Genomic DNA, 21,850 nt, shown 5'->3' with positions numbered 1-21,850 from the left:
AAGGAAACCCCAAGACAAGGATTTTTTTGAGGTCCAATTAGTTAGTAATGAAGTAAAAAAACCAAAATTTAGACCAATCCTTGAGGTAGCATACAAAAATGATCCAGTTGGATTTTATCCATGATTCCACCTAAAGTTGTGATGGTGCAAGATGTTATAAATGTAAGATTGGTGCTATAGGGGATATGGAGATTAGGGAGGCATACAATAAAATTTGTGAGAATAGAGTTTTAAAGGAATAATTCCAAATTGTTGAGAGGAAGGGCTTAACTTGTGCCCTAGATTTTCCTACAATATTTAAAATAGAATGGGTAAGAATTGTGCTTAGTAGAATCCATGATGGAAGCCTATGGTTGGAGAATGGACCAATTAAACTGTCTAAAATAATTATAGATAGAGTAACTAGGTATCCAACCCTAGAACAACCAAAAACCCTAAGAAGTGATTCTAAAGAAGCCATAAAGAAGAATACTAGTGCAAAGTGGAACAAGAGAGGGATGATAATTAACACCATTAAATATCCTCTTCTAGAATTTTCTATTAGGGTCATATCCCATAAATTCTATCAATCAAGCCAACTTAATAGTGTACCTTATATTGTAGTGGATTTTGGATACAAAATTGTTAAGAAGGACCACACTTATGATCTGGCAAAATTGCAATTACAATAGATTATGAAGAATTTGGGATCCATAAGAAGGTCCAAGGGTGCTCAATGTAAATTTGGAGAAATTTTGATATGTGCATTTTTCTATGTTCAAAATGAATTCCCCTCTTTTGGAAAGGTAAGCTAGAAAAAAAATAGGTCAATAGTGGTATAGGTGAATGAATATATAGAGCAGATGGGAGCAAATTTTGAGACTATAATGACTAGCTACTTTGAAGACTTTAAGAAGTCTATGAAACAGAGGCTAATGATACATGTTTCATTAGTTGAGCATCACATTAATGACATACGTTTCTTAGTGGACATTGATTACACATATATCCAAGCTACAGTACCAAGAGTAAGATGGTTGAGGCCACTTGGGTATGAAATCAACATTGATGAGGCATCTACAGTAATAACAATTCTACTTGCAGAAGATATTGATAAAAGTACCCAACCCTTTGGCACTTATGATGTTGTTAGGTCCAAGGTGGACATGGAATTAAAATCTACCTCTACCCTAAAGAAAAAGGACAAATTGGTGAAGGCACAACAAAAGAAGAAGAATAAGAAGATGAAGAAGAATAGGGACATGAGCCACTTGCATTGACCCAAGGCATGGGAGAAGATGCAAAAGAGGTAGAAGGTGCTGAGGAGGAAGAGTAAAATAAGGAAGCACCCAAGCCAGAGCCAAAGAATAGGAAAGCCAAAAAATAGCCTACAACTTAGCCCAAAGGAAAGAAGATAGCCAAGTCAAGCCCAACAAACCTAGCACAAGGGAAAATACAAGAGCTACAAAGGAGGCTAATGAACAAGAAAAGAAGAAGGCTATTGAATAGGAAGGTCCAAAAAAGAAGAAGTTGAGAAGAAAGTACGTAACACCTCCTAAATTAGATGAAGAAAGAACAGAGTCTGATGACAATGACCAATTCAGAGTGGTAAGTCACACCACTAAGTCTGATTTGGAAAATATATGTGATAACATTAGAGATAATGCATACTTATTAGGCTTAAAAGGCACAAATTTTAATAAGATGACTATGGAAGAGAAAAACATAGTGGAAGAGTTAGCCTACACTATGGTGGCCAAGTTTTAGAACACTCCACTTGAACTTGACAATACAGTGCCTAAGGAGTTATACTCTATTGTAGAAAATAAGTGGAATTATTGCCTCAATATGGAGAAAGAAATAAGAGATTCAACATTGTCTCGAGTGATGACTGAACTCACTAAAAGGAAAATTAGCAAGGTAAATAAGAAGCATGGGAGAAAATTTGCACCCAAGTATAGAGCATTTAATATTCTGCAGAATAAAATTGAAGATGTTGTCGAAAAGTCCACTCAAATGTGGAGATTAATTTGTGGCCTCACAACTATGAAAGAAGGAGAGGCAGATCCCTTTGAGGGAAGAAACAATGAAGAGTAAGAGGACAATGATAAGGAAGATGATGTGAAAAGGATAAGGCAGATAATACAGTGGAGAAGGGAACATAAAAGGATGATATGGCAACTGGTAAACAACAAAAAATAGAACAAAGTGTGCAAGACACACAATTTCCACCACCAAGTCCTCCACATGTAACTCCCACACCTAAAAATATAGTAATTGTACAAGATGTTCCTAACACTTCTAGTTAGAACATAAATCCACTAACTGTAGAGGATCTTAAAAAGATTCTTCACCAGAGCACACTATAAGCACAATTGTGTACAAATCTAGTCTTGGTGAGTGTGGAAGAACTACAAATGGCAGTAGTAGATATAACAAGGGGTAAGGTGAATCCACAAGAACCACCTTCTTAAATCCCAATAGCTATAAGTGGACAACCCCAAGAGAAAGCTACATAAGATGTATCAACTAAGGTTGAATCTACAGTTGCAGTCACTACAATTGTTGAGGAGCAAGAAAAGGATTAAATAGGACAGATGGATACCTCTATTCCTACAACACAAGAACAAGGTGCACCCTCATAGATCACTATTATTGATCAAGGAAGAATAGAGGAGGAGACCCCAAAGGAGAAGGAGAAAGAGGCAATATAAACATTGATAAATTTGGCTACATCAAGGACTCCAACAATGCCTTAGAAGTCAAGCACTATTGCTGTGCCATTGCAAATATTAGCACTAGGCTCAATCTCAATAAAGGTTGCAAGGGTACTTCACTATGGAGACCCTACATTAGATGAGGACATAGTTATTCCCAAGTATGACTATGAAACTATGAATATTGATCAAATCAATGAAGTTCAAGAGGAACTTGAGAAGAAAAAGAAATAGGAGATACTTAGAAATGAGTATAAAAAAAGGCAAGCATTAATTGAGATAAAAGACATCTTTCGAGATGCATTTAGCTTGCAAGTACCTGATGAAATCAAGCCAACCATGGAGCAACTATCTAGTATAGTGGACAAGGTATAGAATGAAGACCTTAATACTAATGCCAAATTGTTAGAATGGTCAGAAAAGAAGTTCCAAATGAAGGTGAATGAAAGAATATCAAGTGACATAGCACTATCTTAGGTGGAGTTGGCAAAGAATATTGAAAATGTAAAAGTATTACTTGAGAACATATTCTCATTGTACTCAAAATTGTGTGACCCATAAATTTTCACACAAGAGACCAACTAGTGGATAATGAGCTTGGAGAGGAACCTAAAAATATCAAGCATGCAATTACCCAAGGATCTAGCTCAAAGTGAGAAGCATTTTCAAACTACACTTCACACTCAGAAGGAACTAGCTATTTTAATAGAAGATCAATAAAATATAAAGGCAAAGTTAATACAAATTCCATCTGCCATCACCCCACACATGGAGGTTTTGCACAAAGAACTGGCCTATGTTGAGAATGTTTTAAAGAAAGACCCCAATATTTCTACATTCAAAGGCCTACTTCACCTTGTAGTAGAGACAACCATCCAACTTAAGTCACTAGAAATTGCATTAGACAATTGAGATGCTACTCTTAAGATAATACTAGAGGCAAATAAATCCTTTTTGGCTAAGTATTCAGTTAATGTACAGAACCCTTTGACATAAGTATCAAAAAAGGGTGAGATTATAATAAAAAGGGGGAGATAAGGATGCCAAAAGGAAATAATAACTGCAAGGGAAGATGTGTAAAATGGGGAGTTAGTACAGAGAAGATAGAGAAAGAATGATCAGCATGAGACAAATCCAACATGAGAAGTTTTGGAGATAGTAAAGGCACATCAGCTCAGGGGGACTTCACAAATTTTGAGGTATCTTCACAAGATTTTGAACAATTTTTTGAAATTTTGTATATATATATATATATATATATATATATATATAAATATAATACTCGAAGATAATAGATTCATAATGTTTAGATAAGTGTTTTTAACACTCATGTCAAAGGGGGAGATTATTGATCTCATAATGGTTTGGACAATTGAGTGTCAACAGACTTAAGAAATTTTTTTAGTTGATGTTGAGTATAATATAGATGCCGAGTCACAGTATATGCTGAGCCATAAATTCAACAAGTGCCAAGTCATTTAGATGCCAAGTGACTAACAGATGATGAGCCAGTATATGTGCCAAGCAAAATAGAACAACTATAGGTGGCGAGCAAGAAAAAATTCCTATAGGTGCCAAGCAAGACAAAATTCCTATAGGTGCTGAGAAAGAAAAAATTTCTATAGGAGTTGAGCAAGACATAATTCCTCTATGTGCCAAGCATTAGTAATCAGTAAGTGCCAGGTAACATAAAATCAACATGAGAGTTTGTGCCCTCACAAACTAAGGTGTAAACTTTTTCTGAGCTAACATAAGATGAATCTCAAAGGATTAAAAGATAAGATCAAATCTATTTCATTCCCTATGCAATCAACATGCAACCAATCAAAAAAATGAAAAGATTTGAGTAGGAAAGATGGATGAATCTCAATTGTAGATTCATACTTAACCCTAAGTTGTGAAACCTTTTTAAGGAGGTTGAAACTCCATAATTTAGTATTGTGTGAGAGAGAGTATGTGAAAAGAGAAATCATGCAAGGAGAAGATACTAGCGAAGTTTGAAGGAAGTGAAAGGGGTGAAAATACCTAGAAGAAGAAGGAAAACATTGCAGTATCATTTAACATCGAAACAAAGCATCAATACTTCAAATAGAGTCATATTAGATAAAAAAAGATTCGATCAAATTGGATAAAACTAGGATCTAAAATCAACAATTGAATATTGTAAGTCATCAGGTCAACACATTCTACTATACCTTCTAGCCATTGTATTAGGAGAATGAAAATCCTATGAAGACAGGTTGGTTTAATAGTCATATTGTAAATCCTTTAACTGGGTGACATTCCAAGTGAATGTTTGTAAATCCTTTAGATAAATCACTTTTAATAGAGTGTGGAAGCCTTTAATAGGGTAGGCCTCTCATAGGGTAGACCCTTGATGATGGTCAAACTTTGTAACCTTAACAAGTTACATAATGCTATAGTGATAAGTTGTGGGTGTCATTTGCACCGCAGTTTTACCTTCTCATTTTGGAGGGTTTCTGGGTGATCAAATATTGTGTTATCTATTTTCATGCATGCCTTTACTTTCATGTTAATTAGATATATTACATGCATGTATTGATTTCAGTTAAAAGTTTGATACTTCTGATTCACCCCCCCCAGAAGTATATCTTCCCACTTGTAAATTTGAACATTCTCTTCCACTTTACTAGTTCTCTCCTAACTACATATCTCTCCCTTTGACAACAATACCAAAGGTAACTATAAGATTCAATGAGAAACTTATAAAACCTTGCAGCTATACCTTGTACCTTGCATTTAGTGATTACATATTTTGCATCACATTTATTTTCACACCTCTAGGATAGTTCCTAAAGAGTAAAATCCTACATCAAATCCACTAATTTATTCTAATTCATCCATGAATTGATGCAAAATATATCTTTACTTAGTGAACATTAGATAGGGGAAGGACCCCTAATTTATCTCTTAGATAATCAAAAACATCCTTAGGAAATGGATTTGTGAATATATCTGCTACCTTCTCCCTGGACTTCACATACTCCAATATGACTTTATTTTCTTGAAATTTCTCTTTCAAGTAGTGAATTTTATAGATATGTTCTTTGTCTTTGCATGCATCACTAGATGCATTTATATTTCAATTGCACTAGTATTATCACAATAGATGGTTACATGTTCTATGAATTACTCTTGCATACCTTTTGATAATTATTTGATTCATACAATATTTGACCAATTAATTGTAGTAGCTACATACTCAACTTCAATAGTGGACTATGAGATACATCTTTATTTCTTGCTAATCCATGTTACTAATCTTTCTTCTAAAAATAAAGCTCTTCCACTAGTACTCTTTCTATCATCAATGTTTCTTGCTTAGACAATATCAATGTAGACTCTTCTCTCAAAATTTCTTCTTTCTTGTACCACAAACCATATTCTTAAGTTTTCTTTAAATATCTAATTTTTTTTTTTCCCTCTATCATATGTGTCTTGTATCTTGCTACTATCCCAAATACACGTGAAATATGACATCTTCTATGAACTACATACTGAAACTTTCTACTCATAGATTTTTATAAAATTTCATTCACTTTTGCCAAGTTATCTTTCTTAGATAAGTTACATCTAGTGACCTCTGGAGTACCTACTAGTCTTGACTCATCCATGCAAAATGTTTTTAGTATCTCCTCGATGTATTTGGGCTGAGTAACATATATTGCTCCTTTAGTTCGATGAGCTTGTAAATCAATGAAGAACTTTATCTCACCAAACATAGAAATCTCAAACTCTTCGTTAAATAATTGGAGGGGGTGGGGGGATGAATCAACTATATCTAGTTATCCTACATGCCTTTGAAATAATTTAGTACCAATTCAAAATTCATAACATTTCATAACAATAACTTAGTAATCACATTAAACATCTCATATCAACCTCATGTCAACTTTACTTCAAACTATTACATCATTTTTCTTTACTTTACCGAGTATCAAAATATTAACTTAGATTATACCAAGTTGCAACAATAAGTAAATACCATGAAAATCAACTTTGCAACACATAAGTATTCACACATTATGACACAATTATTTAATATAGAAACCCTATAAAGGAAAAAATGAACTAGGAATTGGAAACACAAACATTTCACTCTTTTGAACCGAGCCTTGCTAGGAGCCAACCATGTTAAAGGTTTACACACATATTTTTTAGTGTGACTAGGTTAGAGGACTTTAACCAAAGATGATTTGGACCTTATCACTTGTTTTCATTACTAAAGAGTGACCTACTCTAAAGGAGTTACAACCATCACTAATCAATGTTACCATATAGGATTTCATAGGATTTTTAGGTCCACTTGTGACACAATGCAAGGCAAGAGAATTCCCAAAGGAGATGTCCAAACTCCCAACAAATAATGACATAGTAAAAACACAACAACATACAATAATAATGCAAGATCTTATTGTAAATCACAAATATTTATTCATAAAATAACTAATTACATGCAATATGCCTGACTATAAAGCCTTTCAGGTTAGGGCCAAATACAAACATAAATTACAATATTAGTTCTACAAGATCCCACAAGATCTAACTTACAATCCCAATCCCAACTAGTCTAGAACCAAAACTAGATAAGAACATGAAGAAGAATTCATACTTGTACCCTCAGGTCCACCAAGTAATTCTCAGGTTCTTAAGCCATAGCTACTAGCTCTTCAAAGTTCACATCTACCCTTCATCCTCTTCTCCAAGCCAGATGATAATGCCTAAAGACTCTACAAAACCCCCTACTTATACACAAATAAGCCATAAGTTGGGCCCATTCATTAAAAATTAAATTAAATCCCTTAGATAAAATATATGTTGAGCCACAAGTTGAATACAACATAAATTAAATACCCATACATAAATTAAATGCCAAAAGTTGACTCACAAATAGTTCTGCACCAATAGGAACCAAGAGCAAGCTAAGTGCCAGAGAAAACCAAGTTGAGCAACAAACAAACCATAAGTAGTGTCAAGCTCCTAGAGCATGCCAAGATCTGAAGAGTATGCTGAGCTCCTAGTGTCTACTGAGCACCATAGAGTATGTTGAGCTCCTAGTGTCTATCAAGCTCCATAGTGTATGCTGAGCTCCCAGTGTCTGTCAAGCTCCATAGATTATGCCAAGCTCCCAGGCCAAAAATATCCCCAATAATGATTGAGCACCACTCCTTTGGTGACCAAGTCCACATCTTCAAATCAAAATCCTTCCAACATGTAGGATTGCAAGCCAACTAGGGATGCTTCTACATCAGATACCCCAACTTCAAAAAGATGTTCTTAGAGGTTGGAAGAACATCTTTTGGTATTCAACACATAAATCCCAATTTGGTTCTTCACATACATATCCTCCAACTCTTCAACTTGTACACTCCTTCCCTTATTCCACTTTTGCTTCTTCACATCCATCTTTGGTGTGCCATAGGTCTACTTTCCATGCTGATCTCTAACCCTTTCAAAATCTACTAACTCAACTTGGTTAACAATACTTAGGTTCCTTCCATCGATCTCTTCATTTTGTAAAGAAATCAATAATACTTCCTGCCACCTTTCTTGACTATAAAACAATTCTTGACACAATCATGCACAACCCTACAATCATACTATGAAGGTCTACCAAGATTCTCCCTTTCTTGCTTGAATTCTTTTCTTTCTAAACAACTTCCTTATAACCCAGAAGTTCAGCCAATCTTGAACTTGCATCATCTCCACCTCTACTAGGGTCTACAAGTTACTATGCCTAGTTAGGGGTAGTATGCAATAGATGAAGAAACTATAGGTATCAATCTCCAGAGTTTAAAGAACCTTTAAGTGCTCCCAATGTACCACCCTACCCCCTGCTTTTGCTTCTATAGCTATAGTTATTTATTTGAATTTATGCATGTAATCATTCCCTACCCCTACTATTATATGGTATGGATAAACAACTGTTCATGTCCACAATATCACACACCACTTGATCCTTATACTACCCAATCTAGAAATCAAGGCATTGTTGCCTTACTTCCAAAGAATGCTCACCTTGCAACCAACCAATCCTATAAGGATAAGAATGTCTTACCCTTTGCAAACCAAGTTTCTAAACCATCTCCTCAGTAATAAGGTTATTAGTACTACCACCATCCATAATCACATTGTAGATTTTACCACCAAACTTACAACAAGTCCTAAAAAAATTAGTCCTTTGATGAGAATCCAGTGTCCTCTGACCAATGAGTACTTGGTGAGCTAGAAAACTCTCTCTTTGGTTAGGCTGACTATCTTGGACTACAATCTCATTCACAAAAAAAAATTTCCTACCATGAGGGCATTCAAAAGGTCTATGCTCTTCTTCACCACATATGAAACAATTTTTTAGAAATATATAATACTAAGAGGGGGCAGGGGGGGTGGTGGTGAATCAGTATTCTACAAACTTTTTCCCATAATTGAATATTGTTAATTACTTTATAACTTGCATATAAAAATAAGCCAAGAATGTTGAATAGTATATATAACCATGTACATAGAGAACTCATAACACCATTATTTGTTAACTAGGGAAACCCTAGCCAAGGGAAAACCCTGGTAGGGATGATACCCACTAGATGATTTACTAAACAATAGGATCCTATTAAGGATATTATTGACCTTGTTAGAAGTTTATGAAGTACATAAAGTGTCTCGAGTCCTTGTTAGATGACTAGGCCTTGTGAGAAGCCTGAATCCTGTTAGGAGTTTCTACAACCCTTTTAGGAGTTGGTAGAACAATTACAATGTATACAAGAAAAGCCTACCACCCTAACATACAATTATACAATTCAATTCATTCACAAGATAGGTATACATAGAATACTTTCTTTACTATCGTAACTCACATTTTCTATGATCATACATTAGATTTTGGATAACATAAAGCTCACAGATAGTTCTCACAATAGTTTGCATGTCACATCTAATCATGCGACTTCCTCTAATATTTGTTTAAGATAAGATCTTTACTTATACCTTGTATAATCACAAATCTCTACACTATCAAACTTCATGTCTTCATACAATTGACATAATATAAAATAAATTATGGAATAATATCCACATAGTTGACTCAACAAAACTTAGTAATTATTTCATAACCAAAAAATTTCTAAAGCTATATAACTCTATTTATTGCTATGCTCTATTCTATACTATTAATCTTACTATAACTTGCATCATACTATTCATACAAATCTACACATTGAAACACATAATCATGAAAGCATCATGAAGCTTCCCTCAACTTCACAATAGCTAACTCTCAATGAGTCATCCATACACTTAAGATCTGTATTTTGTGTTACTGCAAACTATCTAAGACTTAGAGAATTTTCTATCTTTAAATGCATAAATAAAATGCTGAATATATGTTGCCATAAATGACAACCATCAAGACATATAATTGATCATATTAACAACAATCTCTCCCTTTGGTATTGATGGAAACATTTGAGAAAAATGGCTAAGTCCCAAAATGATGTCATACACAATAAAAACAAATAAAAGTAACTACACAAAAATTGCCTTCAAAACATAACAATATTATTCATGTTTTGATGGATCATCGGTACATTCCTTATCACTCCTTTACATTGATACATAAATATAATCCCCCTTACATATACATTTACATCTATACAAATTTTCCTCTACTCAATAGCCCCACTTGGACATCAATGGCAAATGTGCCAAAACTTGTATCTTAAAAAATACTTGTTACCTGCTATTGATCAACTCGTCATTCTGGATATGCAATTTGCAAACTCAATGTTTATTCTATCAAAGTCCTTTCTAGTTCCCTTTGACTATATCTAATATGCTAATGAGTGTGCAAAGTGCATAAGATGCCACTCCAACTACACTCAGGTCAATATAGGCAATTTTTTCATAGAAATTCTTTGATGTAAGACATTCCTCCAATTGCCTCTACAAAATTACAACTTTGGTTGCCAAATATTCTTTGAGAATGGAGAATCTCCTCGTTACCTTCTCTCTATCAAGTTCAATGCCTCTGACAACATTGTGGATCTTAGTGATATTTATATCAGGATTTAACTATGTCATTTTGAGTCAAACTCATTGACCCATGTTTCATGAGTAGTGATTCAACATGAATCCATCTCTCATGAGAATAAATGGAACACATAGCACTAATTGGATCTAGGTGATGCTCATAGGGGTGAAGCACCAGGACTTCCCAGGAGGTTACCCATCTTAGTACTACTCCAGCATGAGCCTACTTAACTACAAAGTTTCCTCCATGGTTGAACCCAAAGCTTGCAACCTCATTTGCAATTGTGGATCTTCTGAATTTCCTTCTCAAAATCTTCAATTCCTATCTCAAGTTGCTGCAATCTTGTAGTGAGTGTCTAAAGCTCACTCATATGGCCTTTGATCTTTGCATCAAAATATGATAAATTTAAGACATTGCAAAATATCCATACAACTTATTACCTTTAGAAATACACTTTCTTAGCTCTTTGGTGTTTCCATTAGGTGCCTTCAAATCATTGTGCATATTGGTGCACACTGTGTTGAATAGGGTTGCATCATGATTTTTTTGTGCTTGCACTACTACTATTTCAACTAAAGTTGTGAAATACTCATCAAAGGTTTTCACCAACTCTTTTGCCTTGGCTTGCAAGTGTGGATTTTCTATAGTTTTGGAAACTATCTTCTGTGTGCACTCCAAGTCTTTAGCAAGAGTCTTCTCCAAAGACTTAATAGTTTTATTCTTCTTGAATAAATTTCTTAGGGTACCCATTAGTTCTTTTTGATCTTCATCATTAGATGGGATAGACACTGTTGTTGATGTTCTGGCTACTGATACTACTGAAGGTATAGTAGCCTTTATCTTTTGTTCCCCTACTTTCTTCTTTGCCTTAGCCTCTTTCTTCACATCTTCTTCTTTCTTCTTTTTTTTTCTCTTCTTTTTCTCTTCTTCTTTTCTCTTCTTTTCCTCTTCTTCTTTATGTTGGAAATATAAGAGGAGTAACTGAGAGGGGAGGGGTGAATCAGTTACCACAAAAAAAATCCTAGATCCCTTTAGATGCCAGTACACAATAAACTCTAAAAATTGAATACTGTTGATGCTTGACAAACACACATAAAATGTTGTAGCTTGATAAATGCTAAATATGCTTGGTAATTACTTAACATACAAATCTTAGGATGTTATCTATGATTATTATTACTTTAACTTAGTTACAAAAACATAAAATAAAATAGCATGAACACATTTGACACCAAGATTTAGTGTGGAAACCCAATTTGGGAAAAACCATCAATTGGAAATAGTTATTATTTTCACTCTTCTAAAGTTTGCCCTATTTGGAGCCAACCCTGTTAAAGGTTACAAAAAAAATTGTTAAGTGTGCCACTATTAAAGAATTTATGCACCCTATTAGGAGTGGCCTTATCAAAGGTCTTTAAAAAATTCAATAGAACTGCCACCTTGTTAGAGGTTTTACAAATAGCTATTAAGCCAACTCTATTAATAGATTTAGATCACTACTACAATAGTTAGAGAGTAACAATGAGATGATATAATTTCTAATGTAAATGAAGTGCTAATTACAGATCTTTTTTCTGGCTTGTACTTGATCCTTCCTGATCAAATATATCTTTTCAGCTCCACAAGGATATTCTGCTTATACTTCTGATTCACTTCCTTACTGCATCATTAGATCTTCAAAATCTTCCATGCATTCACACTCTTACGCACTTTCAAATTCTCAACTTGGCCTTATATCATTCATATTGTCAATTTGACTCATATAAAAATTAGAATAATTAATATTCATCACCTCAGTCGACTAGAACCAATAGATATATCAAATTAAACTCATAATGCCTAATGAGAATAGAATACAGTCTATTTTGTCATTTCATTTTTAGTTTAATTTGAAAACTTTCTAAAGACTTTGATGTTCAAGAACATGATGTTTATGATGATTCTAGAAAAATGTGTGTATAATAACTTTTTAGGATGAAAATGAATATGTTGTGAAAGGATATGTCATTTAATTACAAAATAGTGAGAATGATGCTTTTTCTTCCTTAGCTAGGTTGGGTAGTTCTCCTGTAGCAATGTGACATAGGGTAAACTAATTTAGATAACATGTTTTGAATAATTTTTGATGTATGTTATTATTTTTTAGGCACTAATATTTTCTAGATATAAAAGAAAAGCCAAGTCAACCAAGCAGGAGTCAAAGCAGTTGCTTGTGTTAATAAACTAGCCTTGAGCGAAGGAAATTAAGGGGTCATGAACGCCTAAATTACTATTCTATTTGGCACCAGAATTAATGTACATATTCTAATAATCAATGCCATCATTTTTTTTAGTAGCTAATGAGTCTTGAATTTAGGAATTCTATTCCTAGTTTGTGTTTTAAATAACTAGAAGTCTGTGTTCCAGAAGTGCTAGATTTTAGTCAGTCATTTTTCAATAGAAAGAAGAAGTTGCTGAGTTTTTAAGTGTTGTATTTAATCCTGTTGTCCATAAGTATGTATGCTTTATTGTTATGAATAAAAATATCATTTTAGGTTTTTATCTCTGAGTTATTATACTTCACTTCTTTGTGGGGGCCTACATAGGGAGTGAACTAATTAGTTAGCATAGGATTTATATTCAGTTCATAGAACCCAAGTAGACTCTACTATTCCTATAGCCACTAATAACATAATTACTGGATTTTTCTTACAGCATAGGTAGTTGAAGTAATTCTCAGCTTTATTTTCATGCTTTATTAAAATAGATTTGGTTCTTAGCTTTAGCATAAATTTCCTATAGTTTAAGCACTTGAATTTCCATGGAGTAGTTCTTAAGTTCAGATAAGTTTGAATCACATATTTTACGAACACCATTTCAATTTTATGTCCCTGGTTGATAAATTAAATGAGTCCAAATGAGTTGGATAAGAACCACTTGAGATGTCCAATCTTGGGTTAAGCAATGCATTGCTGTAGGATTTTGATTCCTTTCTTTGGCCAAGCATTTTTTGGCACCATTGCTAGGGATGGTGTTAATTCAAACTAGTCTTTCTAGTTGTATTTCTATTCCTTGTAGAATAAAGTTTAGTAGTAAAGAAGCATGTTATGCATAGAAGAAGAGACCACTTAGGGATATTAATTCCTCATGATAATTAGGAAGAACCATCAATGATGTTCAACCTAAACTAGATGAACCCCAAGGAGAGAACAATGAAGATGAACCTTTTGAAAATCTATTTGCTGAAATTGACACCAAATCAGAAGAATCACTCCATATGAATGAACTTTTTGATGAGCTAAATATCAAGATAATCCATTAGCCATTTTTATCTATGAAGCACCACCTCTTCCTCCAAGAATGGTTGTGCCTACTTTTCCTTTTCATATCCCACCTCAGCATGGGAACCAAAATTTGAAGAACACAACTGTTGCTACACTTTCAAAATTCTATGGCCTTATTATAGAAGACCCTAAAACCTTTCTCTTTGGATTTGACATTCTTTGTAGGATCTATGACTATACAACTAATGCTCATAAGTTGAAATTGTTTCCCTCTACTCTGAAGGAGGTTGCTCTTCGATGGTTCATGGGGTTGGGTGCAAATAATGTAGCAAATTGGATTGAAATGAATAATATGTTTCTTCAAAAATATAAAGAATATTGCAGAGGTCAATATATTAAGGGGGATGACAATTTTAAAATGTCATAGAAGGAGGGTGAAAAATTAGGGGGATGAAATTTTTAAAATCTCACAAAAGGAGGGTGAAACATTAGAATACTATGTTTCTAGATTCTTGTTTAATGTGCAACAAAATACATAACATAACCTAAATGAAGAATCTAAAAAGTATCTTTTTCTAAGAGGGGTGCAAGAAGAAAGCATGTAAGCCTTTGACCTAATTGATGGATGAGATTTTACACAAGAAACTTGGAATGACATCAAGGAGATATGTTAGAACTATTCAAGGGCTACTATGAAGAAAGGTAGACTAAGGAGCTTGCCACATAAGACCAATGGTGAGTTAGGAGTATCAAAGATGAAGTTATCTAATCTGCTATCTGACTTCAAGCAAGATATCATCAATGATGTCACTACTCAATTGGATACCATTCAAGCCCAAAGGAAAATGGATGAAGCTAATGCTATGCTGATTAAATTTTTCTCTTGTTGTAGAGAAAAGAAGAAGAACTATACATGCAAGACTATTGTAGCAGTGAATGCACAACTAATGCCCACTGAGTTCAAAGCAATTTATGAGGATATAAGAGAAGTGATTTATGTTGCTCAAAGATTACCATGGTCTCAAAGACAAGGTATGCCTCAAGACCCTCTAATTTTTTTTTGGTTATAATAATAATTAGTGGCAAGGCAGTATTCTCCCAAATTCTGTCCCTCAAGGATAGAATTAGAACAATAATTGGCCCAACCAGCAACCTCAGTATAATAGAGCTTACCATTAACCACCTCAGTATCCCTAGAAAAATACTCAATGGCCTCAATAAACTAACCAATATCCTTAGTGGGGCCTTAATAAACAACCTTTGTAGTAAGGGAATTGGCAACAACCACCTTAGTGGGGGCCTAGCCAATCACCTCAGCAACAAGCCTTGATGCCTTTTCCTTAGCAGCAATCCTTGATGCCTCCACCTTGGCAACAATCCCTAATGCCTCCACCTCCTACAACCAATGCTAGCCCATAGAAGCAACCACAACTTCCTGCTTAGCCAACACCAAATCCTAACAATAAGCAGCAAGCTTATTCTTTGCAAATCAATGATATTCATCTTAGGTCTAGAGCTAAGTTGCCTATACATAAAGGACCTATAATAACTAAAATTTTTGATATTGAAAATGTTATAGAAAGTCAACTAGTTCATGCTTCAATTTCTTCATCTGTACAAGAACCTATTCTTACATTTCCATAAAGATTAGTTCCTACAACTCCATCTAAACCAAATCCTATAGCAACTGATCTCCTAGACCAACTAAAGAAAATGACTATATAGATTCCCTTATTAGATGTGCTTAAGGAGATTCCCATTTACAATAAAACTTTAAAGGAAGTGTGTGTCAAGCATTTTACTAGAAAGAAAAAGGATCCTCCTACTATCCACATGTTAAGACAACTTTTTGATTTAATATTGAGCAAAACTATGATGCCTAAATATTCTGATCCAAGAAGTCCTATTATTACCATACATATAAATGGCATCCAAACTCAAAATGTTTTGATTGATTTAGGAGCATCAATTAATGTCATGACCTGAGAAGTCTTGTTAAGACTTAGCATTATTGGATTAAGGGATACTGCTATAATACTTTAGTTAGTAGAAAATTCAACTGTCAAACTTGATGGTATGATAGAAGATATTATTGTAACCTTGGATTCCTTAGATTTTCCTTTAGACTTTGTTGTGCTGTCACCAAGACACACCATTGGAGGATATCCATTAATCTTAGGAAGACCATGGTTGGCCACTGTAGATGCATGCATTGCATGTCGATCAAGAAAAATGACAATATTAGATAGTAGAAACACTAAAAAGTTAACTTTGTACTCTCCTACACAACCTAGACTAGATCTTGACCAAGTTTCTTGCTCAAACCTTGGTGATGATCCTCCAAAAGTTAATTCTATTCAACAACTCTTGATCTTAAAAATAAACCTATTTCTTGTATCCTAGGAAGAAGATGATATACTAGCATCAATCCTTACTAATCAGTATGATTCTAAGAAGTCTACTTCTAAAAATCCTACTGGCTCCTTACATATTGTATTGCCTAAATGTGATGCACCTCAATCTCTTGTAGTATCTGATTACATTCATACATTATTACCCCATGAAATTAAATCTCCATCAATAGCAGAGATTTTAATGATGAACAAGGTAAAGAAAGCAAAGATTTCTGTAGGAAAAGAGTTGAATATCAATAATGAACTTACTACATCTTAGATGATAAGTACCATTAAAATATTTCAAGATAGTCAACAAGCCTTTGCATGGGACTATATTGACATGAAATTTTTAGATCCTTGTCTTTGTACACATAGGATATTTATCAACTCAGAATGTAAGCTAGTGAGACAACCCTAGAGGAGGATAAATCTAGCCTTAAAAGATATAGTAAAAGTAGAGTTACAAAAACTTCTTAATGCTAGATTTATTTATCCTATTTCTGATAGCCAGTGGGTTTCACCTTTATTTATTGCTCCAAAAATAGGGGGAAAATGGAGAGTATGTGTAGACTATAGGGATCTTAATAAAGCCAATAAAAAGGATCACTTCCCTCTGCCATTCATTGATCAAGTACTAGATAACTTAGTGGGAAAAAGATATATCTTATTTCAAGATGGTTTCAGTGGCTATAATCAAATCTAGATCTCTCCAAAAGATTAGGATAAGACAACATTCACCTATCCATGGGCAACATTTTCTTACTCTATCTTACCATATGGGTTATGTAATGCACCTACAACTTTTCAACGAGTGGTACTTAGCATATTTTCTGACATAGTTACTAATTGTGTTGAGATTTATATGGACGATTTCACCACTTATGGTGACACATTTGAACAAGCTCATGCCAACTTGGAGAAGGTGTTAAAAAGGTATCAAGAATAAAACATTTCTCTTAATAGTGAGAAGTGTTATTTCATGATGGATCGAGTTGTTCTTGGGCACTACCTTTCCTCTTTTGGAATTCAAGTGGATACTACAAAGATTACTATCACTACTAATTTATCAACACCAACCAAGAAAACATATGCTAGAATCTTTTTCGGACATACTAGATACTATAGGAGATTCATCAAAGATTTCAATAAGCTTGCTGCTCCTTTGTATAACCTACTTAAAAAGCAAGCTGAATTTGAGTGGACAAAAGATTGTAAAACAACATTTCAGAAATTGAAGGATATTTTGACAACAACACCTATTCTTAGAGGATCTTATAGGAACCTACCATTCCACATTCATACTAATGCATTTGACACTACTTTAGGGGCTTGTTCTTGGACAAAAAGAAGGTACTATTGAGCATGCTAGTTATTATATTAGTAAGAATTTGTAGGGTGCTGAGATGAATTATACTATCATTGAAAAAGAATTTCTTGCTATTGTGTATGCACTTAATAAATTTTGGCATTATATCACAAGCTATGAGGTTTTTGTATACACTAACCACTCTGCTATAAAATACTTGATGAATAAACCTACCATCTCTAGTAGATTGGCATGTTGGCTACTCCTCATGTAGGAGTTTAATGTAAAGATAATAGATAAACTAGACCAAGCCAATGTAGTAGAAAATTTTCTATCATGACTTCAAGTGCCTAATGATCCTATAACCATAGATGACAACTTTCTTGATGAGCATCTATTTTCAATAGAAAGTTATAACCCATAGTTCATAGATATAGTAAACTACCTTGCTATAGGAAAAACACCATTAAACTTTTCACCCAAGCAACACCATCTCTTGGTGGAAAAGAGTTTAAATTTCTAATGGATAGCTAGATTGATGTTCTACATTGGACCAAATCAAGTAACTCGTCGGTATGTAAGGGAAGATGAAACTTATGAAATCCTAAGGGCATGCCATGATGAACAATGTGGGGGTCATTTTGCAGCAAAAAGAATAGCCTACAAGATTATAACAATTGCATACTATTGGACTACTCTCCACAAAGATTCAACAAAGTATACAAGGTGATGTGATCAATACTAATGCATGGGAAGGCCCACTAAAATTTATGAAATGCCCCTTCATCCACAAGTAGTAGTCACACCTTTTGACAAATGGGGTATCAATTTTGTTGGTCCAATAGAGCCCTCTTCTCGTGGAAAATCATACATCTTAATGTGTATTGATTATGCAACTAAGTGGGTTGAAGCACAAGCTATGACACATGCACAAGATCACAAAGTAGCCAATTTTCTATATGAATGTGTTGGTTTAAATAAATATTTACTATTTTCACTTTACTTAAGTTTACTTAGGCTAATGCATTATTTTATTATATTTCATAATTTAATTATTATTTTGTGAGACATTTAGGAGTTTGCATACTTTAATGAGTTGTCATGTTGACAACACAGAAGTAAGCAACTCTAATTCAGCCCATGGTGTCTACAACACTGGAGTTTGTATCATTAATTGAGTTGTCATGTAGACAACATAGTTATTCACACTCCTAATTTAGCACATGGTGTCTACAACATAAATTTGCATGCTGCACCATTATAGGTTTATCCTCTCATCATCACACGTACTTTTGTACTTAATGGAGGATAACCCATATCTAGTGGACATGTGCCTAGTTGTATGACTTATCATGTTGCTAATTTCTAGGCATTCTAGATGCAACTCAGAGGGCTTTATATATAGGCACTCCTAGTGTACCTTCATACACATTAAATCGAATACATATTGATATTCTCATCATACTCTTTTTGATCTACTGTTGTGCTTGTGTTTGAGTTCTTTGATCTTGGGTGAATTTTTTGCTAAGGAAAATTCTTACATGGTATTAGAGATTAGAGAATCTCTCTTCACATAGTCGTTCAAGACCATTGTTGCTTCATCACCTCGACCAAAAACTAGAGTACCACTGTTATTGGGAGCATCTGGAGCTAGAAAAGACCTTGCCATTATGTCCAGAATGTTGATTAAATGAAAATCAGCTATAAATTTGCCTACCCTAGGCCAACATCAATCGTGAAGCAAATTTTTTTTACAAATCCCCACCCGAAGGCCCAATTTGCAATTTGGGTATGGTCATTTTTTAGATCTATTTAATTGTATAGGTACCAAGCAGTCACACTTCAACCTTGCACTCTGCACAGAATATTCCTTTGTTGGGTAGTTTACACATAGTAGTTGTACCTCTACAAATTCCAACAACAACTGGCCAAGTGAGGGCACCCATAAAATGGCTGCTAGGACCTGACGGTTCCAACTACCTATAGGTGACCTTGTATTTTTAACTTGTAAGCTTTCTTTTTTTAACAATGCTGAGTTTAGTCCCACCAGCAATGTGGGACTAAACCCCAAACTTCAACATCTACAAAACATTATTCTTGGCAAGCTTCATGTCTCTAGCAATGTTTTTTCCTTGGTGGTGAATTTTTTTTTGGTGTTACGGTAACACAGACATTTTGGCACTGACACCTCCTAAACCTGACCCTGGACTCCTGTACTCTAGCCCCATAAATGACTTTTCCATGTCTACCATACATGCAGTAGCCACCTCATGTTACATCACATTACCTAGCCATGTGGCCCATACCTGGTGACAAGCAAGCATCCCTTCCTCCACCATGTGGACCAATCCACAACGTGATAGTATGGACACATGCCTAACACATCAACTGCTCTGCCAAATATGTGGTGTCACATCACCTATCCAAGTCAATGCCATGTCAGACTAACCTATCAATTTTTTTTTTGTATAGATCATATGTTTTGTACAGTATGGTACTCTCTAGTTAGTTTCTGATGTCATCTTGACATCACTGCCATGTTAGGAGGAGGGCTGATTTTTTGTCTACATCAGTATTTCATGGTGTTAAATTTGATGGTCTTCTGACCATCATTCTAAGAACTTTATAACTTATATGATGTCCATTTGATCGTCAAATTTAAGCTCACAATTTTCTACCTAGACCCCTCTTTAGATGCATTTTTTATTTGGAAGCCTGACTTTGAGAGGCCATAACTCAGTCATCCGAACTCCAAATTAGGTGCAATTTTTTTGATTTTGGGTAAAATTTCTTGATCATTTTAGTGGTGGTGTTCTTTTCTATTTTTGGTGCAAGGATTTGTCAGAAATTGCATTTTTTAGCAACTATACCTATTCAATCCTACATTTTACAACTTGAAACACTCCATACAAGCTCATCTAGACACATTTTTGGGTTCCATTTTTTTGAAAGTGCATTATTTTTCATCTACATTCTAGATCTATAATAAGATTATAGGGTTGTGTGGAAAAAAATCTCACTTTTAGCAGTAGGGTCTTTTTTGCATTGTATTGCTTTGATTACTTTTCAAAATTGTTGTACATCTGAGCTACAATGCTTAGTGATAGATTTGAGCCTCAAAAGGCAGCTGTAAACAACAAAAATTAGAAGTCCACTTTGTACATTTGGACAAGTGGCCTATTATACATGCACTACATATAAAGTGTCAAAAGCATCTTTTTTTTGGGGGTCTTTTGATTGAGTGAAAAGGGGGTGTGTGTATTGTGTTCTTGAGTCTCTTTTTTGTGCTCTTTTCATTTTTTGCATCATGGGTTCACCTAAATCTCCACTTCTAACTTCATGTAATTATTCTACATGGAAAGATATTGCATGGAGTAGATAAATGGAAAAAGGTTTAAGTCTTTATGTTGATGGGACAATTCCCAAACCCATTGATGCTACAACACTTATTGATTGGAAAAGACAAGACCAATAGGCTTTAGGAATTATGAGGAATTATGTACATAGAGATTTCTTCTTCCACTTTTCCAATCTCAAGGAATCCAAACCTAGATGGGATAAACTTGAATCATTGTATGGTAAGGTGGTTGAGGAAAAGGGTTTTTAGATTAAGGACAATCTACTTCTATTGGATCTAAAGAACTTTGACATAATTCAAGATTACATCAACAAAGCCAATGAGTATAGGGCACTACTTAAAGATTGTAGAAATCCCATGAAGGATGAAAAGTTGATTCATCACATCCTGAAGAGGCTACCTTCAGAGTATGCTTCCTTTGCTTTGAGTTATAATACTCACAGGTTAACCATGGGAAGTGCTTTCTAGAAGCCTACATTTGATGCTTTTGTAGAGATGTTGATTCTTGAACAATCTCACTTGATAGATTTGGGACTTCTCACGACATCAAAGACCAAAGCATTGGTGGCTAGTGATGAGCACCAATCAAGTCAAGGAGGAAAAAGTTCTAACAATAGCAAGAAGAAGTAGTGGAAGTAGAAATCACAATCTAAGACACAATAATCCTCCTCATAGCAAGGTAATTCTTCTTCCAAAAAGAAGGGAAACAATGAAAAGAAGGACAAAAATCCAAATCATGATAATCATCATTGCAAGATTAAGAGAATCAATGAGTTGGAAAACC

The sequence above is a fragment of the Cupressus sempervirens genome, chromosome 2, assembly GCF_028749045.1.
Source record: "Cupressus sempervirens isolate cs-2001-9-10 chromosome 2, ASM2874904v1, whole genome shotgun sequence".
NCBI classification, from domain to species: domain Eukaryota; kingdom Viridiplantae; phylum Streptophyta; class Pinopsida; order Cupressales; family Cupressaceae; genus Cupressus; species Cupressus sempervirens.
This window is presented reverse-complemented; position numbering follows the sequence as displayed.